The sequence below is a fragment of the Bacillus rossius genome, chromosome 10 (genome assembly GCF_032445375.1).
Source record: "Bacillus rossius redtenbacheri isolate Brsri chromosome 10, Brsri_v3, whole genome shotgun sequence".
NCBI lineage: Eukaryota > Metazoa > Arthropoda > Insecta > Phasmatodea > Bacillidae > Bacillus > Bacillus rossius.
The window spans coordinates 36,272,748-36,278,311 of record NC_086337.1 but is presented as its reverse complement, the minus strand read 5'-3'; positions in this window follow the sequence as shown (position 1 = coordinate 36,278,311).

Below are 5,564 nucleotides of genomic sequence, written 5' to 3'. Positions count from 1 at the left end.
GAGGGAATTAGTGGGAATCTAATGCTCACGACCTTCGAAATACGCTTTATTTTAAGGCATCGAGCTGCAATCCAAATTATTTTACTTTATCAGGATGGTGTCGTTTGCTGTCTGCTTTCTGTAGCGGAACCTCACGACTGCACCACGCGTTTCTTGCAAGTTTGTGGCGGACTCATTATTCACAGGAGGTATCAAAATGCTGTGTACCAATTTGCAGCTCCAACTGCAGCGGAGCAAAAACCCGTGAATTTCGCACGAAGCTCATCAGTTTTTCCTTCGACAGCTGGGCTGCTCTGCGGCAATTGCGCCGAACGAGAATAACTTTGTCATTATTCATGCCTTCCCCCCTCCCCTCAGGGGCGACCCCTAACTCATTAACACGTCCTGTAATCTGGAAGGTCTTCTACAATTTTTTTTTCGAACGTTTTTGTTTCGAACTTGGCCGTTATCCCAGGACGTCTCCGGGGAGAAGTTTAGATCCTCCGTCCCGGAATTCCATTATTTTTTTTTTGCACGAGCTACCCTTTTACAATTGCCGAACAGAACGCGGATGAAAGCCTGCAGGTTAGCTCGCGACACCTGAATGTGTTTTTTTTTTGTGTGTGAATGAGTTCGTATGTGTGAGAAGGAGAGAGAGAGAGAGAGAGAGAGAGAAAGGGAGTAGAGGGGGGAAAACGAAGGAATGAAGGGAGCGAACGCGTAAACAGCGAGAGCTGTAAAATCCTTGGACGCCTGCCCAGGAAATTTGGCCGGGGCCAGTTTTCCGCGGCAGGCTGTTCCCTGGCAAACCTCATTAGGCGCCATAAATTCCACGTATATTAACCTTCCACCCTCACCCACACCCCCTCGTTTCGGGCCTAAATGGGCACGACCTCCCGATGCAGCGGGTACATGAGAAACAGGAAAGTGTGCCCGAGTACGTCACGACTATTTCCCCCTCCCCCCTGCAAAAGAGCGAGCGGTATTTCCACAGCCCTTCCTTTTTTTTTTCTCCCCCTTCTTTCACCCACGTTTTCCGTTCTTTCCTCGACTGCAGCCAAAGTTGACCACACGGAAACGCCCACGTACGATTCATTGACCCCCAGTCAGTTCCCCCCCCCCCCCCCGAACATAGCTGAAAGTTCGCTCCTAACACTCGTGCAACCTCGCAGTCGGAAATAATTAAAAAAAAAAATTTAAAAAAAAAAATCATTTTGCGAACTTATACGAGTGCCGGGGTGGGACTGATTAAGTTAGGTAAGTACTACAAATACAAATGCTTTGCATCTCTTTTCGCCTATAGCTTGCATACGCTGACAGGTATCGTTTGTTAAGAGAGTATAATCGTATGCATTTAACCATAGGTTAAACCGATCGAGCCCGACAGAGAGATGCTACAATACGAGTGGAGTTCTTGGTGGGGAAGTACTGCGGGGAGACCTGCATAGAATTAAGCGTATTACTGTTATGTGTTCGTATTAATTATAATATCAAAAATATGTGAATCTTTCAGTACTCGCCAGATATGTGCAGCATCTAACCTTGGAAACGACCAACTTCCTGTGTTTCTCGTGACGCAAACACACTCGTGATACGAAACTCGGACACGAAATTTAACGAAGAATTCTTTGAAACAATTTCAAGCGTGATAAATACAAGTGAATTGTGTTTTCGACTAAAATTTATGGACGCGAATCACACGTAGTTCATACACCCGCCGCTAGAATTCGCTGCCCAAGCAGCTAAGTCGACTATCGAATCATTCCATTCGCAGACAGAAATTTTAAACTATATAATGAAAAGGCTCCGATAAAAACAAAAAAAGACTTAAAACAAATACCAAAAACCCGGTTTTGCACCTGATTTTCGACAAGGATAATTTACTAAAATACTGCCCATCTTGTTAAAAGTCACTGAGGAGTTAATACTATAAAGATTCCGCACACGTTTTAGAGTTAACTCTTCTATGGTATTACTAAAATATTAACCTGAAACTTTTTAAAATCCATGATTATAACACTAACTATATGTATGTATGTTAGTTTTTTTTTTCTTGAACGACAGAAATCAGCCTGTTAATACTTCCTACAAACAAAAATTAACCTTATTGAGCTGATTTGAAATATTATAATGTTACTAAAAAGTTTTAAAAATCTAGGAACGGGATTTGAGGCATGTCCCTTTGAGATTCACCAGTGCTCGTTCCACCACTGTGCTACTAAGACTGTTGGGAAGTCAAGATGAGAATCTCGGTTTCCCAAATGTATTCCAGGGCGGTCCCACCATCGTGAAGTTTCACTTGGCCACAGCAATATTGGCGTGCACCCAGAATGTTTTGGGAAAGTGACCGCGCGTATAGCGAGAGAGCTAAGCTGTTCGCGCGCGAACACACAGGCCTGGAAGGGGCGGAAGACTGAGACAATGCGGTCTCAGAGGAGCCGTTGTTCTCCGTTGCGACGCCGCGAGATAGCGCTTCGCGCCCCGCGACCTCCTCTTGGGGGCAGTCGACATCCGCAAGAATGCGGTCGTTCTCTGACGTCTGCGTCGCACGCGATAGCTCCGTGTGGGAGGGGGGGGGGGGAGAGTTCCTAGTCGGGGTGGAGTCGGTTCAGGCCCGGGAATGACATGGTGGGGGGGGAAGGGGGTGTTCCGCCGGCGCAGATTAATTAATAACAGAACCCGGGTCTGGCGCGCCCTCTCTCTCTCTCTCTCTCTCTCTCTCTCTCTCTCTCTCTCTCTCTCTCTCTCTCTCACCCACACGATTCTCTCCTGATTGCGGCCCCCATCAACCCCTTTCAACCCCTCGTGGCAAAACAACCCCCCTCTCTCTGATCCCTCAAAGTTGCTTCTCATCGCTTATTCCTTCTGTTCCCTTGACTCGACTCCTTCCCCCCTCCAAAAAAAAAATGATACACTGCTAGGGTCGCAGCGAAGTCATTAGCCACTAGCGTCACCTAAGAGGCTTAAAGTATCTCTTACGACCCCTTCCTTTCCCCCTCGCCAACGTATTCACTTTCAACCTGGTTTACAGAGCATTTCTTCTTATTACTTTCTTATGTTGGGGGGGGGGGGGGGGGGGGGGGGGGGGGGGGGGGGAAATTAAAAAATAAAAATCCTGCGGCCAGAATATTTTGTCGGCGGTTTTCCTAAATTTTTGTTAACAATCCAAAAAATTTTGATCCAAAACCTACTGATTTAACTACCCATCATATTTACTGATTAATGCTCTCGGTACAGCAAAACGTATTCGATTTGATTGCTTGACAGGAAATATTTAAAAATATATTATTTTTTTTATGGCCGCGCGGCAGTGGTGTTTTTCCCCCGCGTGTCATAGAGAAACCACAAGAATGGACAACAGCTGATGTCAAATGTGTGATTCAAAGCACGCATTGGCAAGGCGTAGCACTTGGCTTTCGGGAACTTGTTCAAGTCAGCACTCGAGCATTGGTGTGGTCGGCATGGCAGTTGTATACTACCGAGTGTGGCGGCGGTGTTCGGTTGGGAAGCCTTCTTTTCACAGACGAGAGAGCCAAACGCCCGATCGTGCATCTTCGGTTTTTTTTTTGTTCATTGTAAAAGGTTAGGTTAGCTACATTATAAATACTTTAAAAACATTGTGGACGGTTGATTTGGTTAGGATAGCTACATTAAAGATACTGTGTAATCATGTAAACGGTTTCCTAGCCCTGGATAGCTCTACATATTAAAAAGTTATCTGCTAAGCAACAATAAAACGATTTTACAGTATTTTTAATGTAGCTATACTTACCTAAATACTAACCAACCATCCACAATGTTTTAAAGTATTTATAATGTAGCTAACCTATCCTAATCGACCGCAAAATTTAATACCACATCGGTTTATACAATGAGATAGAACGGAAAAAAAAAAAAGCGAGCATGAACTTCGGGGAACTTCGAGTGTGGCTCTCTCGTCTGTGAAAAAAAAGGCTTCCCGTGTTCGGTTCGCTGGGGGTAGGCTTCTTGAACCACCAGAGAAAACTCATCGACGAAACACTGCAAAACAAGCGGTGTCTTCCATCCGCCGACGTCGCTGCGGTAGAGCTACAGATGTTCCGATTGCCTGGCTGCCATCATCAGTAGCGACACGGGAAGACCTTTATTGGAGACTGTAGTCGACGAGGCATTGGGTCACTGTCGAGCGACAAAGGTACTGAGCGAATTCGCGAGACGTCCAAGCCATACCGCACAGTTCACCTTATTACTCGTTCCTGAGTTCGAAATGCACCCCCCCCCCCCCCAAAATTTCCGCTTATGTGCCCATTATATTTTTTTGTTGGTTTTTAGGTTAAACTTCTTTCGGCGCGGTTACGGAAAAAAAAATGGACGAGAGAGAATTTTTACGATGCGCGCGCAACAGGCAACGAAATTTTAACGGGATGAAAAAAAAAAAAAAAAGGCTACGTACGAAATCATAACAATTATGTGTGCGCCTTTAAATATTATACTGTAGTGAGTGATATTGAATAACGGTCCATATACATTTTTCATTTATTTATTGTGAATACTAGTGATGGAAATTGTGTTTATAAACTTTCCTCAAGTGTATTTATATAGACTACGTAAGGTTATGTATTAAAATTAATAAATAATAATAAACACTGAGCATAGTAATTGATTTTCATTATTAATTCAAATTTATCCTCGATTTGTTTACTAAATGAAAATATTAATTTTATACACGTGTTAGCATTAATATTGAATATTGAGTATATTAAAATATTTTTTTAATCTGATTGAATTTATACTTTACTAACCCGTATTCACATCACAGAACCACGAATTTGAGCAGCCAACAGTGCCTCGTACTACGTCATCCTGTGAAGTCATCTCACTCGGAAATACCGTCCACACAGAACTTCATTCCGAACACTGGCAACTTATTACATTTTTACCAGCCCCGTCCAAACAGTCTAACGCCAGAGGCTTTATTCGCCACACTGTAACTTTTTTTTTGTAAAATGGAACAGAAATATGCATGTATAGTTACATCTCTGGCGAGTAACTGAAAGACTCGTTCACTTTTTTTTAGCAGTCATTTTGGCCAAATGGGGTCCCGACCGATTTGGCGCATTTGGATGCTCACCGGCTTTCGAAGTGAGGAACCCCATGGTGAAAATCGGGGTGATTATAACATATAACGTACCCAAGTTCACCCCCTTAATCCTGATGGCATATGTTGGTCCTGTGATATACATGATGCTTGCAGTTATAAATTAGTTAATTCGAAGATGCTGGACATAACATAAACCCGAATATCACAAAACAAATTAAGTATACTATGTCACAGGTCTCGTCAAAATATTTTTTACGGCGTGGTGTGCAGAGCTTCAGATAAAACCACGCGATTGTAAAACTGCTCAAGATTTCAGAGTGGTGTTTGTTCACAAAAGGCATTTAAGAATACCCTTAATGAAGCTGAATGTGTAGTAGTTCTGTTTCCGGGTTTCGTTTTTTTTTTTAATTTAAAAAATGTAAAAAAAAGGGCGTGTTTTCAGAATAATATTTAGGCACTCCAGGGACTTGCGATACGCCCGTGTCTACAGTTCTCCGTCATGTAA